The sequence below is a fragment of the Protopterus annectens genome, chromosome 13.part0 (assembly GCF_019279795.1).
Source record: "Protopterus annectens isolate FY-2018-M chromosome 13.part0, PAN1.0, whole genome shotgun sequence".
NCBI classification, from domain to species: Eukaryota; Metazoa; Chordata; order Ceratodontiformes; family Protopteridae; genus Protopterus; species Protopterus annectens.
Genome location: NC_056747.1, coordinates 882,630,306 through 882,653,393, shown reverse-complemented (window position 1 = coordinate 882,653,393; position 23,088 = coordinate 882,630,306). Strand labels below are relative to the sequence as shown.

The following is a 23,088-nucleotide window of genomic DNA, read 5'->3' as shown; positions in this document are numbered from 1 at the left end:
AATCCCTGACACCACCGGCAGCTGTATGGATTAACCAGTCAGGAATGTATTTGGAGAACAAGAACAGAAGCTGCTCCTTTTTTATCTGAGTGGCAATGATATCAGCTCTATCCTAATGTGAAATGACAGGTCTGTATTGGGATTTAAGGTTTTACGGCCTTCTAGATTTAAAGTAGGAATGTAACTGCTTTTTCACCCTACCACTGTGTCAAAGTGATTATGCTTTCCTATTTACAAAGGCTACTGGTATGTGATTTCTTGTTTACAAAGATAAGAAATGAATACTGTGATAAAACACCTGCATCTACATAGTAATCGTGCAGGAATAATGTTTTTTTTTTATTTACTTTTGAAGTTTTCTGTTAATTAAGAATTAAAAGCTTATAAATCTGACTAGCTGCCTGACTTTAGTTTACTTCTCTTAGGTGTAATGAAAACAGAACGTATCTTGCTGATGCAATGTTTTTTTCTAAACATTTAAGTTTGCACTACTCACTCACAAGACTGATAAGGAGGTACTGCCAAACAAAAGCACCCCCAACGTACCTCTGTTAATAAACATATATTCTTTTCATGCATCCTGAGTGCCACAGAATAGCTGTCCGAACTAGGTCGGGGTGATACATTAATGACAACTTCCAGTGATATACAACACTTCCATGCTTCTACTAAACAGCACATAAGTATGACAGCCTGTAACAACAAAAAGCATGCTTCAGGTAGCCACGTGTGGCAGTGACCTAGTAAGTGCATCATTTAATTATGTACAACCACAAACAAAATCAACTCATTATTCACCTAGCTTATCAACTCTTGTCTTCCCAGTCTTTATATAGTTATCCTGTGTGTGCCCTCTCCAGTTTCCTTACTTTCACCTTCATATACCCTATTCCTAAATGTGTCCCCCTTCACTTTATTACACCTTCTTCATCTCCACTCCTTTCGGTCTCCCCTCCTTATTACTTCAAATATTTTGTACTACTGTGCTAACACTATTTACTAAATGTTATCTTCACACACAGGATTGCCTGTCTTGGTAATATTCATTGTTACTTTACTTGCCTGCTGTAATTTTTGTTTGTCTGGGCTGACACTGAAATAGGTCCGTTTGGTCAGGGCTCTATCCTGGTTATCAAACTGAATGAATAAATACACTAGAAAAGATTCTATGAAAATCTCAGCAAAACCAAAATAAACTGTGTGTAACAGCTCAAAGAAAAGTGAGAGGACTAAGAAATTAATAAATAACAGCTACTTACTCCTGCCTTAGAAAATAAATGATTTCTACTCCCCCAACACACACACCTTTGTCACATAACACTATGTAGCTCAGGTGAAGTGGGCAATTACTGGCAATCATTAAAAACAAAGGAATAACTAATGATCATGTGGCATGCTTCACCTGATCAGATTACACAATATTTGTATACTTTAACACAGAATGAACTATGCAAATTAATTATTAAACATTTCTTTGACAGTAATCTACCAAGGATCTGAACATTTAAGAAATCTAACTTCTGACGATTTTTCTGATAACTCATATAACCTGTTGAGTGAAATATAATAATCACACTATGATTTCCAATAAAATCTATAATGAAAAAGACTGCAATTTTAGATGAAAGTCTAATTTTTAAGTCTTTACGAATGTGGAAACACAAAGCATAGCAGCTTAGTTTGTCTTTACTTGTTCAAATGTTCAGCAGCATTCAAGGCTGTGACATCATAACTGCATCCACAAAAGATAATCATAAAGTCAAAAGAGGAGAATGCTTGTTCAGCAAATCTAACAGCAAGAGCCAAAATAAATGCGGCAATTATGTCATTTTTTTTTTACAAATGAATACTGTTATAAAAACTAAACGCATTAAGTCTGATAAATGGGTAAAGGTCCACTAAATGCAAGATTTTGTTTTTAAGAGTCACAAATGAGTATCTGGTGGTAAAGTAACTAGTTCAAAGCAACACAAAAAAGACCACCACAAACTGAGAACTGCCGGATGCACCTTACCTGTAGCTAATTACCGTAGAAGCTTGCCTAAATGGCTAGCTGGAATAAGCATACAAACTCTGATTTTTTTGTGGCTTATTGAACGTGTGCGTTTGTACCCGCCCTGCTTTGGAACACTCCACAGTAAACACTGCAAGCCTCTTCAGTGCAACGCTACACAAAATGACTGAAAACAATGACATGGGGAATAAACTGTGGCAAGATCACGAAATCGAGGTGAGCTGAATGACAGCCCACAAATGCTAAACATCGCATTTACCACTGCTAAAGATATGCAACTTTCTTTAACATGGCTTTATTGAACTCACAATTTATCAGACGTATTCAAAATGAATAACTTAAAAAGTGCACAATTGTGATATGATGTTAACATATTCTCATTTTAACATTTCAAAACATAAATATTTTCCAGCTAATAAGCCTACATACTATTCGCTACTCTCTTATTCTGAGCCAGTTTCAGTTCTCCCCAGCACTTTTTTCCCCATTACTCTGGTCCCCACTGTGAAGGCAAGCGTTCCACAGATTGCATTTAAGGGTATTCATCATGTTGTTTTCCCTGTCTAGCAAGCCTCCCTTCAACTGCTTCATTCCTTTTATAAAATCTAGTACAGTATAAGTCTAACTATTGATTTCCAGTTTCTAGTTACTGCTTCTTTTACTTCCTAACATAACTGAAGTTAAAAAGATCTTCTTATATCCTGACATTCTAGTCCCCCATTCCAACTCCTTAGTAACACCCCCTTGTTCACAAGCATCTGTCCTAAATCATTTTGCAATTTGTTTTCAAACTCGTCAGTTCTGCAAATTCCCAAAAATCATGTTTCTCTTCTCTCTCCTCACAAACATCTAACAGTTGCTCTGAAACTAAGTGAAGATCCCCTGCAATCTACTCAACCGTATGAAAATATCTATGGCAGCATTTCCATGTAAATATCCTGAACAATTTCCCCCACTCAGCCATTGTAATTTGTCCACTAAATGTTTTCTTCCAATCCTGCCTGACAGCCTCTGATTGATTTTTATAATTATGTATAATTTTATACGCCCTACTTATTATCCCCTTCTTATAGCCTTATCCATTGTCTGTCATATCAATTCCACTATGGGTGACCACTCACCTGGCACTCCTCTATCCCTCTCTATATATATTCTCTATATGCTGTCATTACTCCCAAATATGGCAGCCTACCCCAATCATATAAACAAAACAATTATTTTGCTTTCTCCCATTCACTTAATTTCGCTGTTAAATAATTCATTCCCACTATCTTGGTTCCTTGGATAACTTTTGTTTATCTTTCACTGTTTCTTGCCTACTTTCTATCCCTTTATATGGGAACTTGTTAACAAAATATCCTTATTTCATATCCTCACCCCTTACCAGCTTATTTTCCAGTATACTATCTGCCACTTTATATAGATAATGTTCTACCGGGCTAATTTTATTCTCTCCCAACTACTATTTCTATAAAAAAAAAAAAAAAAAAATCTCAGGCCACCTCTGGTAGCCCCTCCATGCCTCACCATCATATCTTTCCCTATAGATATATATATATATATATATATATATATATATATATATATATATATATATATATATATATAAAATTTGTACTGTCTACAGAATGACTGTTTCACCGAAAGGGAAACGGCCGAGCACACTTTCGCGAAAGTGCTTTTCACCAAAAAAGCACTTTCGCGAAAGTGTGCTAAAAAAAACGAATAACGTGGGGAAATGGATGTTGCTGTGATTGTAGCACAGTGGGGACAAGGGAATATTCCATTTTTCCCACTGTAGTGCGATCTCAGAGTGAGAATATAAAAGTAGGGGGGGTGGGGTATAAGGGGACCTGCCCCCTGCATAAATGTGAGTTCTTTGTTTTTTTTTTTTGTTTTTTTTTTTTTTTTAAATCTTATTTATTTATTTTTTTGCACACTTTAGCGAAGGTGCTTTTTCGGTGAAAAGCACTTTTGCTAAAGTGTGTTCAGCGGTTTTAGTTTTAGGCGTTTGGTGAATAGTCCTAGATAAACACACACACACACACACACACATATATACACTTTTTTTTTTGCCTTAAAGTACCTCTAAATTAGGAAACCCCATGACCCTTGCTCTGTCAATGCGATCTCCTGTTATCAGACTTAACAAAAGGCCTCTTTCCTTTACAAATAAAGTTTTTCTTGCCATAACTTATTGTCTGGTGGATAGAAATACACCTGCCCAACATACAGAATTAAGGGGACCAAAACCATTTTCACTGCATGTATCTCACTTTTCATATCCATAATTATTATCTACAAGCCTTCAAACTGCCCTGCCCTCTCTTCTCTGCTCACCTTGTATCTCCCTAATAGACCTCTCTGATCTGTAAATCAAATGCTGCTAAATGTAGTGAAAACTAACCTCTTTGGTAGTCACATGCGTTACTCCTTTATCATCGCCAAGCTATGGAATGCCTTCTCCTTATCACTCAGGACTACTAGCAACCTTGACCACTTTAAGATATCTCTGAGGTAACACCTGACCTCCCTTTGACAATTTACATGTACTATGACTGACAATATAAACCCTAATGTTACCTAATCTACCTATTTCTCTGGCACAACTCCATCTTCCTTTCTCTCACATACATATCCCCAATTCTACTGTTAGCCACACCAGTGCATGTCTACTCTGTGCTGTCATCACAAAATGTCCTTGAGAAACTCAACCACTTAGAAGTAATCTATATGTTTAGTATGTAGCTAACTATACAGCCAATGTTTATCATGCTATTAACGTAATAAAGACTCAAATGCCTCAACGTTTACACTCAGCCTAGTCAAGTGTTGCTACCATCTCCTCCTCTCCCCCAGCAGTTACTGCATTGATATATATATATATATATATATATATATATACACACTGTATGTATGTGTGGATATATATATATATATCTATATATATATATATATATATATATATATATATATATATATATATGCACACACACACACACACAAACACAGAGATAGATACTCTATATAATCTATAGCATTGTATGTCTTGTATATTTAACATGTCATTTCATAATGTACTCTGTAACCTTGTATTTTGTAACTTGTACACTGTCTAGTTTATTGTATTCCCCTTTGTAATTTGTACATTGTCTGACTGAATTCAGAGCTTTTCTCCCCAGGCCTCCACTGAAAATGGGCTCACTCTGGCCCAGTGGACCATCCCCATAAACAAATACAAATAAATAAATAAATGACCTTCACTCCTCCAGCATTTAGATTACCCTCTGTTTAGTTTTCTTCCCACATCTCCTTTGCTGCTACTAATGAGTATTCCCCAATCCATACTTCTAAATACTTCATTTTTTTATTCCCCTAAAGGCACAACATTACTGCAGCATTAATTCATACATGCACACACACTTTACAGATTTGGCTGTTGTTTTATCTACATTTATTTTATGGAACTGTCTCAATGTATAGCATAAGATATGGACTTCTTGTTTTACATGTCAGATATATTACTATGTTGCCTGCAGACAATGCTAGCCTTTCCTGTCTCCCCTTCCACTCATACCACTGAATGTTTGCATTTCTTATTTTCATTGTTGATGGCTCTCTATATATTGCAAACAACAATGTGGAAAGTCAACATCCCTGTCTTGTTCCTCAGTTTATCACATCAGACCCCCTCCATACACAAACACACACACTTACCCTCATTTATTATGCTGTATATATCTCCCTTATAAACTCAGTTATTTCAATAGTCAATACAAATTAAGCCATTACCTTACAAATAAATTCTCAACTTATCCTATCAAACACTTTCTTAGCATCCTGGTTTAGCAGTAGTAGTTTCTTAATCTTTCTTAATCATCGGAGTTTTACTAATGTTGTCAAACGTCTCCCTCTCCTCTGCAAAACCAGTTTTAGTAACACTTTGCCTAACCTTTTTGCTAATATAAATATAAACACTTTGTAGTTGTGGTTTAATAATGAAATTTACCTATACAAGGCAGGAACTGTAGGACCTCATCTTTTTTGTGCACTAAAACAGTTACCAGATACTAGCTGATATTTTGGCACTGTGAGTATAGAAAAAAAAACAATCTTTAATGTGTTTCAATAGGTTCCCTATTAAAAGATTGAAGGCGCATTCTTTCAAATGAGTCTTGGTTGAACTCAAAAGCCTGAAATGGCAAAATATCAAAGCGGCTTTTAAGCCCTAGGAAAGAATTTGCTTGGCCGCTTCGTTACTTTGCCATTTTCGGCACTGTAATGCGGTCTCGGAGTTGGTATATTTAAGTAGGGGGTGTGGGGGCACCATGTTTAAAGTATGTTTTTTTTTTGTTGTTGGAACAGCGATTTTTTTCCCTAGGAAAAAAATCGCTGTTCTGACAGTCCGAAATTGTAATCTTTCGCTTACATAGGGTTGACTAATCACCGTTCACATTTTTAAGTGCTCGGTGATCTAATATATACCCATTTCAATATATGTGATTGTTTGTGTCTTTCGGCTTTTCCCGGTTAGGGGTCACCACAGCGGAACTCCGGTCTGCTAATGACTGGTAGTGGATTTTTACGTACTGGGTTACCAGCGCTGATGCACAACCTTCAACGAAGGCACGCCCCATTCACGTATGCCTCCACACAGAAGACGCTCTAGCTGAGAATCGAAAGGGACAATGTCTTGCTATGAGGCGACAACGCTACCGCAGCACCACCACCGCAGTTATTTCAATATATGTGATATGCTCCTTTTTCCATTATGTTATCGCCTTAGCCCTATCTATGACCATTCCATGAACACAACAGTTATCGACTAACAGCCCTCAATAACAGGGTTAATTGACTGATTAAAAGAAGCCTTTTCAGTGACAGTAAACTACAATTCCCATGACAAAAAGACCCATTCAACAGATCACCAGAACCAATTTAAACTCACCAACAATGAAACACTGGTGGGAAATATATCTAAGTAAATATACGTGAAAAACTTCTTCCATTTTAGAACAAAAACACCCCCCTCAGAGCAGTAAATGAACACTTCTACTTTCAACTTCTGTTAAACCTTAAAAAATGTACTTTGAAAAAGTTCTTACAATCCTTTAATGCCACACGCTATCAGTGGTAAGAACAACAGTTCCCAGAGTCATTATATGAACACTTATAGTATGTATATGCTTACAATATAGAGAGAGGAATATCTCACTTCACAGACTCTGTGAAAATATCCTTCAAGAAAAATGAGCCATGATAGAAGAAAGTACTTAATTAAGAAGGTAAGACATACCTTACTAAAATGGTGCTTCATGACTTTGGCACATAATACTAGTAATCCCTGCCAGACTACATAGATTTACCCACTCTAATGAAATGTATCTACCTGGGCTTCAACATTGTGGGTAAACTGTACCATTCGTGCATGTGGAAATCCTGTACCACACTTAGACGGGCAGTAATGATTACTATACATCAATACTGCTGCCAATTATACCTTTCGTGGGGAAGTCTCTATGGCAAGGGTACATCAGTCTAGCCACATTCTGAGTAATGGTCCCAAACTGCAGAATACTATAAAAGTATGACATGAGAAGTAATATGCACAAATGATCCAATAATGCAGTCTGCAGACATCATGGAGGAAATGAATTGCCTGTCAAGTGCGATGTGCATGCCTACACGCAGGTGAACAAGCTCAAAGCTTATGCAAAACAACTAAGCAGAGCTGTTTCTTCTTTCATATAGCACTTAATAAAATTCAGTGAAGTACTTTGTCTATTAATCTGATATGGTGGAAGCCATACTTCTAATAAGCTGATATGCTTTTCTTCAGTGATATGATTTCGAAGTATATCTAAGTTACTGCTATGCTTGTTTTAAAACTTAGAAGAGGTAAAGGTGGAAGGTTTTATAATTACACTTCAATTATAATTAATGAAGGGAAAACATCAATGTTCCTAAGAGTGCACTACTAAAAACTGATAGAGGTGACCTTGTACCACTGGATACACACCAGTTCATGCAGAAAGACAGACTATATGAATAAATTGGATTGGTTAATAGATTTTTACTAAGCTTATGGCCAAAGAAGACTGTTGAAAAGCTCAGCTACATCACCCAATACTGTTTGAAACTAACACTGTTCCCCACTAAGTAGGGATTCTTCATATACTCGGGTGAAAATCTGCACTCACCCACAAAATTATCCAGACTGATTTTAAGGGTTGCTAGGGAAGTACTCTGCTTAATACGTAAAGCAGCCTGTTCCAGCAATAAGGTATACGTTGTCTTAGATAGCTGTCACACCATATGGCGTTGTTGATGCTGTGTAATATAGGTTTAGGTCTTCAGAATGGGTGTTTGCTTTACCATTAGTTTTATTTACCTGAAGGAGTTCCAAGCGTGTTAGGTAATTCACACCCCAATAGGCTATGCAGAGATTGCCTCTCGAGATTCTATATGACACTGAGGAGATGGTCACTGATTTTCATCTATCAGAGTGGATAAAGGCACTGACACCAGAGTACTTTTTGATGAGGAAATGTCCCGGTCACTCAAGCTAATTTTGGTGCTTAACGAGGTACATGCTGAAAGATACATTACATTCAATTATGTGTTTAGTGAGGGATGAATGAAGTGAGACTATACCTTCTTTTGATCTTAATGAAATACCAAGAAGGATAAGCTGAAGGCAGAAGGATTTACTAGCCACCACAGAGTTGTGATGGTCAAAGGTGAGTCTGTTACTGACATGCATACCCAGGTCCCTGATGACTGTCAAGTTTACGTGGAATGTTACTGATAAGGTGAGCGGTAGTGATGCTAGACTTACCAAAGGAAAATATGCTGCATTTCTTGGTGTCGAGTATAATCCCATGAGTAATGCACCAAGCATTTGCTTGGTCCAGACCTATTTATTTAACATTTGTTAACCAGGAAAGTCCAATTTGGAATGAGGCCAATTTTCAGCGGAGGTCCGGGGAGAAAAGCTCCAGATGCATGTCTTTCTAACGTGGGAGGAAACCGGAGCACCTGGAGGAAACCCACACGAACGCAGGGAGGACATGCAGACTCCACACAGAAGGCACCCCACCTGAGAATCGAACCAGAGAACCTCTTGCTGTGAGGTGTCAATACTACCGCTGCACCACTGCGCTGTCTGACTGGAGAACCAGCTGGAGAATCTGAGTATCAGAATGGGCTTTGTTAACTACTCCCATTTTGCAATCATAAGCCAGCCTGGTTAGCCATAATCCCCTTGATATTACCTTTTATGTCAAATAAATAATAAAGGGGAGAAAAACCCAGGACAGAAACATGTAGGACACCACTAGTGACTTTTTCTGTCAAGAGCAAATACACCCGATCTTAGCAGTATGGGTTCTCTCAGATAGCCAATTATCAATCCAGTCAACTACGTATGGGTTAATGTTAGGTTAGGAGAGTCTGTCAATAATTTCAGCATGGGGGATAATGTCAAAGGCATTGTTAAGGTCCAGATAAGCAGTGAGGATCATATGCCCCTTATCCATTGCCCCAGTAACCCTTTCAAAGAACTCAATCAGGTTGAATAGGCATGACATGCCTTGTATAATGCTGACACTGTATGCATCCAGGATACAAGGTCATCTATGTCACTTTTTATTAGTTCACCTATAATACATTCTATACCCTTGCAAATAATATTGGGGTTTTACTAGGTGAGAATTTATGCTTCTCAGCGAGCATCCAAGGATACTGTCAGGATCTGTGCAAGTAGTGTTTTTAATTTTGGAAACTGCCAAAAGGACATGGCCCAAATTAATCTTGAGAGGGGGTGAAAAGGACTGTAATAATTCACTTGAAGTAATTCCTGAACGTACATGACTTTTTAGGGGCCACAAAGCAAGTTTTCAAACAGAAAATCCAAATCAGATGGTCAGATACGAATCGGGAAGACAAAACAAATGGGGTGCTTCTACAGGGGGAAAAGTGTGAGGAAAAAAATGAAGAAGATTAACACAGATGGTTGGTAGGGGGGCAATTTGGTGAAGTTTACTGGCATTTAGAAAGCCCAGAAACAGCCTTATAGTTTTTGGTGGGTATGAATTCACATGATAGGCATTATTACCTGGAATGCAGGGAGTTCCATCAATACAATGGAACCAGTCTTCCGTACTTACATAACTGCTGACATCATTGGGGTTAAGGAATATACATTTCTTCAGTGGGATAAACAAAGGCATACAAACTAAACTGTCAACTTTATAAACACACAGAAGACACAGACAGGTGTTACTGCATGTTGATATGTAATGATATTTTATTAGCCTCTATGACAGAACTACAGCAGAAACAGTAACAGCATTTACTCCTGAACAACTCCACCAACTTCTGGAAAGTGACTCAGTAGGTGGCACAAAGAAACTATATCAAGTTGCAAGACAAATTACACAGAATCGGAATTGCTTAAACATGGTAAGACCTTGTTCTGTTTAATTATGGTGGCCACCAAAAAACAATTACTAGAAAATGGAAATCAAAATCCAAACGAACTACATTAGAAGTAGTGAATACAGTAACAGAGTTAAAACAACTAGAACTGAGATCTTTAGAAAACGGTAGGAGCAAACTACAGAGGAAAAATGGGAATTGAGGGAACAATACATACAAGGGAAGAATGAGGTTTAAAAGAAGGTAGGACTTAAATAAGCTATGTAATGTTTGACTGAAAATGGGTACATTATAAGTGATGAATAATATTTGCAACTGGGAGCATATTAGTATGGTTTGTGATGTACAATGCTTTTTTAATTTAATAAAATTATTGTTTATGTAGTAAGGGATGGTTTAATAAAGATGTTTCTTGTTTAAAAAAGGGGAGTGGGAACTGAATAATTTATGTAATGTTGCTTAGGTTATATGATATATAGCAATATATGTAAAGTATAACGTTTGTTAATGTTAATTTGTTAATATTGTTTGATCACTTTTGTATAAATGTAAATTTGCCTATGTCACAAGTGATAATTCAATAAAGGTGTTTATAAAAAGAATACAGTCAGACACCCTTCATAAGCAATGCTAGCAACAACCTGCTCACCAGTCCACAGGACAAAGGTACTGCCTACGATGAGAGAAGAGGAGAAGTCCACCCTAGAAAAAGTATGAACACTTAGGAAAATTAATTCAGGGAAAGCAGCAGGCTCAGATGAAGTCACAGCAGATACGATAAAGATGCTGGGTGGGATAGGGAAGCAATGCTTCCTGAGGGTACTTATAACAGTGTGGAGAGAAAGGTGTATCCCAGAGGACTGTAGAATAAGCACACTTGTGCCAGAGTACAAGAACAAAGGGGACATCCACAACTCTGGACAGTACAGAGCTATCAAACTCCTGTCACACTGCATGAAAGTTCTGGAGAGGGTGACTTATATACGGATATGCAGAGTAGTAGAAATCAAGATGGTTGATTAGCAGTTTGGATTTGGATCAGGATGCAACACAACTGACCCGATGTTTGTGGTGAGACAAATAGCTGAGAAGAGGCTAGATATGGATGAGGGCAAAATTGTTCACACTGCCTATCTTGACCTGGCCAAGGCATTTGACACAATACCCCACTCGGGAATTGCTGACAAACTCAAGAGGTTAGGTACAAACCCATATATCACCCAGTGGATAGCCAAATGACACCCAGTGGAAAGCCAAATGACTCACAGACACGGTCCAAGAAGTTAGAACTGGGGAGTCCACCTCTACAAAGAGGCTATTCACAAGTGGAGTCCTTGGACAGGTCATTTTTTGACATTTACTTCTTAGAAGTCAAGGCCAATGTCACTGGTCTCTAACTGACTGAATTTGCAGATGATTGCAAATTAGGAGCTGTCACTGAATCTCACACTGACACAAATGTTCTCCAAGAGGGGCTGACACAGACAAACAACTGGTGTCAGACTCAAGAACTAAAACTAAATGCCAAGAAATGCATAATAATATCCTTTGGGGAGTCATCCATCTCTGGTTAACTATCACATTGACAACACATCCCTTAGAGTTGACCCAGTAGTCAGGGACTTAGGGACACACATAGATAGTAGTCTAACCTTTAATCATCACGTGTCTACAGTGCTGAGGAAATCATTCTATGTTGCGCAACTTATAAACAAAGGTATCTAAGTCCAAGGAAGTCATTGTTCCACTGTATTTGGCATTCATCATGCCTATCACTGAGTACAATGCCCTGTTTGGTATGTACCTAACCAGGCATAACCAACAACTGGAACGTCCACAAAGGTTCCTCACTAAAAGAATACAGGGCATAAGTAATATGTCCTATGCAGACCACCTCAAGGCCCTATCCCTGTATTCTGTCTCCTACAGGCTTTTGAGGGGAGATCTATGCCTGGCATACAAGGCATTGTCAGACCCCACTCTGATGGACCTTCTGCATATCCACAAAACAAACAGCACCAGAATTACCCATTTTAAAGACTTAAACCTTGCCTGTGAAATAAATAGGACCTGCTGGAGAAATAGGTATGTATCCCAGAGACTACCCCCGTCTCTGGAACAGGCTCCCCATCCATGTGGAGCAGAGTTCCTCCCTAATCCAATTCAAGTGCAACTTGGACAATTGGATGGGAAAATGGAAATTCATCCCGGGTTTGGTACCTAGGTCTCTGATGCAAACAGGTAACCTGTAAATGGTTCATCTCCCAGACCCATGCTTACACTTATCAAGGGTATCAGAACTCGTCAGAGATTTGGGATGTATGGCTAGGCTTAAAAAGGCCCTTGTGGTCATTATCCTAGCAAACACTTATGAGCCTAAGATACGAGGAAAGAGTCCATCTGGGTATTCCTAGATTTGGAGGAAAGCATATAACAAGCTTCCAAGAAAACTGATTTGGGAAGTACTGCAGTGGTTCAAAGTCCCAGAAACATTAGTATAATTAGTACAGGCTATGTACAAGGACCCAGTGACTCAAGTACGAACAGTGTTCAGTCTCACAGAAGGGTTCCAAATGGGAGTAGGTGTGCAGTTCAGCTCTGAGCCCACTGTTGTTCATAGTGGTGATGGACTACATTAGCAAACAGTGCAGGGGGGAGAGATCAACAAAGTTGCTGTATGCACACAATGTGGCATTACAGGCAGACACTGAGCAAGAACTTCAGCAAAGGATAGGGAAATAGAATGCAAAACCAAAAGCACATGGGATGGAACAAAGTACACACAAGACAGTGGTAATGGCATCAAATTGGAGAAATCAGAAGACGCTGGGAACTGATACAGAAGGGAAGACAGTAGAACAGGTTAACTGCCTGAAGTATCTGGGAGGGGTGGTTGAGGAGAAGGGAAGTCTGAATGAAGAGGTCAAAGCTAGAATCAGATGGGGCTGCAGCCAACTGGCACCAAATGTCAGGGGTAGTGTATGACAAAATAATGCCAAAGAAGCTGAAAAGTAAGGTATAAAAAACAGTGATGCAGCCAGTACTACTGTATCATACAGAAACCTGGACAGTAAAGGCAGAACAGATGAGAATGTTAGAGGATCATAGATAGGTACTAGGCTATCGGCCCAAGGGCCTACGTAAGCCTAGCCAACAAGGCTCCCTGGCTTACGCCACCCAAGAAAGTTATTTTTCTGTGCCACTGTTGAGCAGAGACACAGAAGTGATCCCCGGGGTGTATTTTCTATTTCCCATCCACTCATCAAGATTTTTCTTGAAGAGTTCTAACAAAGAACTTTGCTTGATATAGACGGGTAGCCTGTTCCAGAGTATGGGAAGTCTCTGGGACAGGAATCTATCCCTCCAGCATGTCCTGTTTATTGTGGTGACAAGGTTTAGGTCCCTAGAGCATGTAGCTCGGAGGGATTGGGATTTCTTTAGGTGTAGCATGTCCAACAGCTCTGCGTTTGACATAGCTTTACATGTTAGGCAGAGATCACCTCGGAGTAGGCGATATGCTACAGAGTAAATTAAAGGTAATGGAAATGGTGTCTGAAGAGGGTGTGGAATGCGCACCACGGGACCGACGAAGAAATGAGGACATAACAGCAGAAGGCCAAAGCAGCTCCAATTGCAGACAAGATCAAAGAGAACAGATTACAGTGGTTTAGGCATGTGCAGAAAAGCAGAAGACAATTTATTGAAGAAAATTTGGAACAGACAGAAGGAAGTCAAGAGGAAAAGAGAGCAACCAGCAAAGAGGTGGATGTACTGTGTGAAAGAGGATCAGAGACAGTCAGGCCTGAATGCCGAAGAAGGCAGGAGTGTGGCTTTGAATCTAGGGAGATGGTAACAGCTAACATGACACCCCGACCCAAAGTAGAAAAATGGGAAAAGGGGGTCGATGATGATGACCTTAAACCACCACCTGAAATGCTAGTGAAACATTACAGCTGTATCTTTTGGATCTGTTATTAGAACTACTCATGTACCACACAGAAGGTTTGTGGTTGATGTGAAACCAGAAAATTCAGTTTGGAAATACCAGAATAAGGAAATGAGTAACAGGAGTATACTGTACACTTTTAAACATTGACTGAATGTTGAGTCTTTCGGCTTTTCCCGGTTAGGGGTCGCCACAGCGAAACTCCGGTCAGCTAATGATTGGTAGTTGATTTTTACGTGCCGAGTTACCAGCCCTGACTCACAACCTTCAACGAAGGTACGCCCATTCACGCATGTCTCCATGCAGAAGACGCTCTAGCTGAGAATCGAACCGGACAGCGTCTTACTGTGAGGCGACAACGCCACCGCAGCACCACCATAAGAAACTAAAAATAACAATTAGGATATGTACACTGAAAACTGGCAAACCTCAAACAGCTAATACCTTGTACATTTTTCTGACTACTTAGATACCAAGATAGTGCAAATGGAACAGGCTGACTACTTACGCTGGATATAAAAAGTGTACACACTCCTGTTAAAATGCCAGGTTTTTGTGATATAAAAAAATGACACCACAATAAATCATTTCAAAACCTTTCCCACCTTTAATGTGCTCTATAACCTGTACAATTCAATTGAAAAACAAACAAATCTGTTGGGGGAAAAATATAAAAAATAAAAAAAGTACAATAAGCTGGTTGAATAAGCGTGCACACCCTTAAACTAATACTATGTTGAAGCATCTTTTGCTTTAATTACAGCATTCAGTCTTCTTGGGTTACACCTGCCATCAATTAGAGAGAAACTGATTAACCCCAAATAAAGTTCAGCTGTCCTAGTAAGATTTTTCTGACATTTGCTCAGTTGCCTGCTACAGCAAAAGCCATGGTTCTCAAAGAGCTTACAAAGCATCAAAGGGATCTCATTGTTGAAAGGTATCAGTCAGGAGAAGAGTACAAAAAAACATTTCACAGCATTGGATATACCATGGAACACAGTGAAGACAGTCATCAAAAAGTGGAGAAAATATGGGACAACAGTAACTTTGCAAAGAACTGGATGTCCCTCCAAAATTGATGAAAAGACAAGACAAAAACTGGTCAGGGAGGCTGCCAAGAGACCTACAGCAACACTGAAGGAGCTGCTGGAATTTCTGTCAAGTACTGGTTGTGTACTACATATGACAACAATCTCCTGTATTCTCCATATGTCTGGCCTATGGGGTAGGGTTGCAAGACGGAAGCCTTTTCTTACACAAGAAAACATCCAGGCCTGGCTAAAATTTGCAAAACAATACTTCAAGTCCCCAAAAAGCATGTGGGAAAATGTATTATGGTCTGATGAGACCAAGGTGGAACATTTTGGCCACAATTCCAAAAGGTACGTTTGGTGCAAAAACAATACTTCACATCACCAAAAGAACACCATCCCCACGGTGAAGCATGGTGGTGGCAGTATCATGCTTTGGGGTGGCTTTTCTTCAACTGGAACTGGGGCTTTAGTCAAGGTGGAGAGAATTATGAACAGTTCCAAATACCAGTCACTTTTGGCCCAAAACCTTCAGGCATCTGCTAGAAAGCTGAAGATGAAGAGGAATTTCACCTTTCAACATGACAATGACCGCAAGTATACATCCAAATCAACAAAAGAATGGCTTCACCAGAAGAAAATTAAAGTTTTGGAATGGCACAGCCATGTCTACATTAGAACCTCGAAACATCAGCTCTCCAAACACCTAATGGTTGACCCGTAAACAGCAACAGCTGAAAACCATGAACGGCTACTTCACAGGGAAAAATTTGCTTGGCTGTTATCAGGAATTTGCCCTTTTCTCCAATGTAGAGTGATCTTGGAGTTGGTATATTTAGTTAGGGTCTGTTCGCTGGCCAAGCAAATTTTTTCCTTGTGAAAAAATTTGCGGAAGTGGCTGTTCGCGGTTTTCAGCTTTTGCTGTTTACAGGTCAAAGTTTAGGTGTTCATAGAGCTGATGCTTCGAGGTTATAATATAGACCCGGCCCAGCCTGAGCCCAGACCTAAATCCAAAAGAAAATCTGTGGGGTGACCTGAAGAGGACTGTGCACAAGAGATGCCCTTGCAATCTGACAGATTTGGAGCACTTTTGCAAGGAAGAGTGGGCAAATATTGCGAAGTCAAGATGTGCCATGCTGATAGACTCCTACCCAAGAAGGCTAAATGCTGTAATTAAACCAAAAGGTGCTTCAACAAAGCATTAGTTTAAAGGTGTGCACACTTATGCAACCAGCTTATTGTACGTTTCTTATATTTTTCCCCCTAACAGATTTGTTTTTCAATTGAACTGTACAGGTTATAGGTCACATTAAAGGTGGGAAAAGTTTTGAAATGATTTATTGTGGTCTCATTTTTTATATGACAAAAACCTGGCATTTTAACAGGCATGAGTACACTTTTTATATCCAGTGTAGATACCAAGAAATCCATGCTTAAACACTAGAGGAAAAGAAGAGCAGTGTGACAGTTCAAAACAAGGGATGTCACTTAGAAAAACTTGAGCTTATTTATTTTATTTATTATTATTTATTTGACAGGGTGGCCACGGTGGTGCAGCGGTTAGCGTTGCTGCCTCACAGCAAGAGGTTCTCCAGTTCGATCCTCAACTGGGGTTCCTTCTGTGTGGAGTCTGCATGTTCTCCCTGTGGTCGCGTGGGTTTCCTCCGGGTGCTCTGGTTTCCTCCCACATCCCAAAGACATGCTGTAGGTGGATTGGACACTTTAAATTGGCCCTAGGTGTGAGTGCGTGCATGTTTGCGCCTTCTGTGGAAGGTTGGGCACTGGGCTGGCAACTCAACACCGTACTGCCAATCATGAGTGGACAGGTGATCCGCTGTGGCGACCCCTAACTGGGAAAAGCCGAAAGAAGAAGAAGATTATTATTTATTTGACATTTGTTAACCGGATTAGTCCAACTGGGCCAAAGGTCCATTTTCATTAGAGACCCAAGGAGAAAAGCTCCAATACAGACAATGTAAAGTGCATAAACTTCACTCTCCAATATAAAGAAATTTACAATACTTAAGCTACATATACAGAGAAGTGTAATACATAATGATAATGATACAAAGAGGTATAATACACATCACAGAAGTATTTTTTTACAGTGAGAAAATAAACAGCATTTGAGCTTTCATAGAGAGAGCTATCGATATAGTGAATTTCATAACAGAGAGAGGTGCTACATGAGCCAGCAACATATACATGTACAATATGTGCATGCATATGTACATGTTGTGAAGAAGTAGAGCTTAAGGGTGAGTTTTTTCAGTAAAGGGAGAAAACTAAGAGGTGGTATAGTAAAGAGCCTGTGAAGTTGGAGTGAAATAATATGATGAGGTAGCGCTCATTAGAGTAGTAGGTTAGGTGGGGTCATGACAGCGGCAAGACATGTTGTTTAGAAGGTGAAGTTTAAGTTCCTTTTTGAAGTGTTTAGGATGGGGAATGGATCTAATGCATGCAGGGAGTTTGTTCCAAGCTTGGGCTACAGTACATTTGTAAAGTACCCTACCAACATTTTTGTGTGGTTGGTAAATGTCAAGGAGTTGCCGGTTAGAGGTGCACAGAGTGCGATTAGGGTGTAAGAGGATATCAGGGAGGAGAGGGAAGGGCAGGAAGATGGCTTGTACAATGCAGTGTGTGCAATTTGAAACTGGGATAGAAGGAGTTGTTGGGGGAACTCCAGCCATTGGAGACAGTTGAGTGAAAGGCAGTGGTGAGAGTTGTAAGGAAAGTTGGTGACAAATCTAGCTATTGTTTGGTATGTTTGCTGTAGTTTGGACAAGGTTGTAGACTATATGTTAGGATTGGGGGCGGCATAGAGAAGGGAGGGAAGAAGGAAAGCATGAGGCAGGGAAAATCTAGTGTTAGAAGTTAGACATTTTTTATTTCAATATAGCAGACCAAGTTTTTGATGTTTTTTTTATGCTTTGAAGGATATGCAAGTTAAATTTTAGTTCATCGTCAATGATGGTTCCTAGGAGCTGTGTGTGGTGTTCAGGTTGAATGATGGTGTTATTAGAAGAAGTAATGACAAAGGTCGATTTGTGTTGAGGGAGAAAAAGCAGGAGTTTAGTTTTTCTGGGGTTTAATGATGAGATGATGGTCAAAAAGCCACTTTTCGATGGATAGAAAGGTGTCCTGGGCATGAGCATAAAGTTCTGAGATGTTATTGGAGAAAGAGATGACAGTGGAATAGTTAGCACACTGAATTAGGGAGGACTGACTGCAAACTGTGTGTAACTCGTTTGTGAAAATGTTAAACAGAAGGGAACCCAGGATGGATCCTTGGGGTACACCAGATGTCACAGGAAGGGATGGGGAGCAGGAGGAGATCTGACAGACTGTAGCCGATTGGACAGTTAACTGGTGAACCAGGCCAGGGAGGGAGCAGAAAAATTGAGATTAGCAAGTTTAGATAAAAGGGTAGGATGAGTGACAGTGTCAAAGGCTTTAGAGAGGTCAAGGAAAAGACAGGATACAAGTTGGTTATCTCTGGCCTCAGCTACTGTATGCGTGAAAGATAAGAGGGCAGTAGCTATGCTGTGGTTTGGCCAGAAGCCATGCTGAGTGAGTGTGAGAAGATATTCCTGTACAAAAAAGTTTAGCAGCTGAGTATGAATGCATTTTTCAAGTATTTTAGATAGATGGGAAAGGATGGCTATGGGTCTATAGTTAGAAAGGTCAGTAGAATTCCCTCCTTTATGAAGACAGACGGTAAAGAAGGTTTTCCAGATTTCAGGGACTGTAGCTTCTTGAATGGATCTATTGATTAACAGGGATACAGGATAGAATCCAGAAAATACAAAGCTAGTGATGTAAAAAAGAACCAGAACCAGAAATAACACCACAAAGTAACCAAAGTGGCTCAGATATCACCAATTTATTGGAGGTCACAGCGCAAACAGGAAAAACACTCAAAACATTAACGCCCAATCATGCTGATGCGTTTTCATCAATGTAGATTTCATCAGATGCAAAATAAGAGGACCCATACTCCTCAATTAATATACCATTCCCAATTTCAAATCACCAATCACAGTGCTAAAAGGTATAATGCAATTTTATAGGGTTATTATGTGCTTTTTAGAACATGTAAGTTCATACTGATTGGTGATATCAGAGCTACTTTGGGCACTTCGTGCTGTTACTTCTGGTTAGGGATACAGGATAGACTATGGATTCAGTAGCTAGTTTGAGGAAGGCAGGTGGGGGATCACAGGAAGGAGAACAGGATTTGACCTTAAATGGAAGTGATTTGACATAGGCAGTGGGAACAGGTTGAAATGTAAAGAGGTTTTTATTAAGTGGGTTGGAATGGGAAGGAGGGGTGTTTGTGCTCAGGTTAGCTTGCGTAAGTTTTTGGACAGTATCAGTGAAGTGATTATTGAGAAGGGTAGCAGTTTCTAGAGGGTTGTTATTTGGGAAAGGTGTGGCAACCAGGCTGAAGAATGTTGTTGACGGCGGTCCAGAATTTACATGGGTTTGATTTGCAGTTGATTTGGGGAGAGTTGTAGGAAGATTTTTTTTTTTATCATTGTTGATTTGTTTTTTGACAACATTCCTGAGCTCTCTCTAGTTCTGGAACAAGGCTGGTGCTTTGGTTTTAGTCCAAGCTTTCCAAGCACTATCACTTCTATGCATAAGAGTGTGGGTGTCCTTGGAAAGCCAGGGGGCATAATTAGCTTTTATTCTAATTCTAATTCTCCTGGTGGGGGCGAGGGAGTTGAGAGTATCTAGGAAAATGTGGTTAAATTTTTGCACAGCTTCATTGAGGGGGAGCTGCCAGAGGAATGACCAGTCAATGCTGGATACTATGGAGTTAAATAAGTTAGCATTAAAATTAGAGAGTTTACGGCAGTCTCTATAAGAATGAGATTTAGGTTGGTGGGCAGAGTGTCTTTGGATGGAGGTGGGAAGATGACCACTTAAGGTGGCTGGTAAGGTACAGGGGCTGTGATAGAGGTTAGGTGAGTTAGTGAGGATCCAGTCAATAGTTGGATTGGTGGAAGAGGATTTGTGTATACAGGTTGGGGAGGTTACTAATTGGTGGAATCCATGTAAGTTCATACTGATTTGTGGAGAGTCAGTTATTAGTTTAGACTTATCAATATTGACGTCACCAAGGATGAGGTAAGAACGCACGGTTTTACACATTGGAATGTTATACATTTTTTGCTTGTTTCTTAATCATTTGTCTTTCACTGTTGCCACCAGCTTTAGTCTTAATTTGGTCTACTTATCCTGTGTACTACACTCCATCTTCTCTCTTATTTTCTTCTTTGAACCTCTCCTCTCCTGAACCTTCTATACCTACCTATTCTACCACACATCCTAAAACTGATAATAGTACTTCTCTTTGTGTTTTTATTTACAGATGGTCAACCCTCCACTTTCTACTTACCTGAACTGAGCCCCTAGCGACTGCTCAGGACTGTGAGCATCCAGCTCCTCCAATCAAAAGTAAAAGAAAAAAAGCCAATACAAGACTTTAAAGTGTATTAGTTTTCTGTGTAACTAGCTAACATTCATTCTTAGTTATGTGTCTACTTGTTACAACTGTGGCATACACACTAACGGGAGTGGTGTAACCCCCTACCGCCCCTCTCCCACTCTACTATTTTCCATCCTCTCTCTCTAACGGGGCACATTTCTTCCTTGGCAGTGAAACATTTGTGCACAAAGATATTTTTGGGTTCATTAAGCCTGTTTAAAGCCAAAAGCCAGCAGCCTTAAAGCACACCTAATCCCTGCTAGCACTGACCTGTGGCAGATTACTTGACTGACAGTTTTCTGCAGATATTTTTCTCTCTTCATAGTGTTGCAACCCGCCCAGTTCTCCCTCGCTACTCTTGGGCTCACTCCGCTCCCCTACCCACCCCCCATATCCTCAAATTTATTCTTTTTCTACCCACAATCTCTAACCAATTATCCAATTAAACAGCCTCCCCATGCCCTTCAACACACCCACCCATACCCAAGCCCTTCAACACACCCACCCATACCCAACCTTTAACCCCTCCCTACATCTCACTTCTCTATTCCGACCACCCACTACTTTTTCACCTCTGTTATCCTTCCGCTTCTAAACCTCTCTGGTTATATCTTCTATAATGACTACTACTCACCCCATATTTCCTCTGTCCCCCTTTCTTTGCATTCTACTACTAGCATACACAACAGCCTCCTTTACTTCACTAAGCATTATTCACTACTGATTTCCTACTATTCTCCTGCATTCTAACTCCGGCCTGATTAACTGAAATATTACTATCCGCCCTCACTTTTTCAAAACAAATATTAAACTTCTTGCAATGTTTACATATGTCCCCTTCCAACCACCTGCATCCCCCTCCCTCAAATACTATTGGCTCCTTGAAAAGCTCTCTCATCTTTTACTTCACTCCCTAACTAATATCAAATTGCTTGAAGACATCCACCCTAACCCAAGTCCCTTACCCACAACCACAACTCAAGCAATCCACCTTCTATCAAAACCAACAAAACTGACGTACTCTTAATTAACTTCAACCTGAGAAAAAGTATACTTAATAAATTTCATGAATTCCAGGCTGCCATTGCATTGTACTCCCCAGACCTTGTTATCATAACTAGAACCTGACTCAAGGCACATATTAGAAATCATACCTACCAGCTAACATCATTATCCAGTGGGGGTGTAGCTATCTTTTCCAAAGACACCCTCAACCTGGAACAAATCAACTGTGCCCCCCAGACCTTCCCAACATAGAACTAATAGTCGCATGCCTAACTTTAACTCCCACTTGAGTTGGGAGGGTGGCCTAATGGTTAAGGTGCTTGTCTTACAAACACAAGGTGCAGGGTTTGAGTCTCACAAGGGATAATTGGCTAGGCTTAAAATGGCTCGCAAGGGCAGTTAGCTTAGTACTAATCTATGAACCTATGAACAAGACTCTAACCATCATAGCAACTTGCCTCACCCCGGGGAAACAACTTAACCATAACCAAAAACCTCCTGTACTGGATATCCATCATTTCACCCAGGAAACAATTTATCCTTGGTGACTTCAACCGACACTGGCTTACATGCTCATCCGACAAGCCCTCTAACTTCATAAACCTCTATAATTTCACCCAAACTATTCATTTATCAACCTACATTGACAAACATTCTAACAAGCAAGCCATCCTTGACTGGATTCTTATAAATAATTCATCCTCTGGTTACACTGCCGGCGGCCTTCCTGACACCATTAGCGACCATGCACAGACCCTCATTTATTTATTTATTTATTTGCAGTTGTTTAACCAGGATAGTCCATTGGGCCAGAAGAACCCGTTTTCAATGGAGTCCTGGGGAGAAAAGCTCCACATACAGATTTACACAAAGGTTAATATACAAACATAGATTACATAGGTTACATAGATAAGCAAGACAAAATTAATATACACACATAAAATGTATGATGACTACAGAGGTAAAAGCCGGCTGATAAAAATTGCTCTGTAAAAAAATATCACTCCCCCAATAACATAATTTTCAAACTCATTTGCAACAAAAAAAAACTCTCATCCTTTATTTAACTCTCTTCTCCAGCAGTATGACTGGACCCCTCTTAAAACTCTCCAGGTGATGTTGCAGTCCAATACTTCAGTGATGTTTTCCTGAATATAAT

General features: G+C 39.7%; 1 protein-coding gene across 18 annotated transcripts in view; it reads right to left on the bottom strand.

Moving 5' to 3' along the window:
- MSI2 (musashi RNA binding protein 2) overlaps window positions 1-23,088 on the bottom strand; it is a 2,403,248-nt gene that overhangs the window by 6,340 nt on the left and 2,373,820 nt on the right. The window lies entirely within an intron of this gene.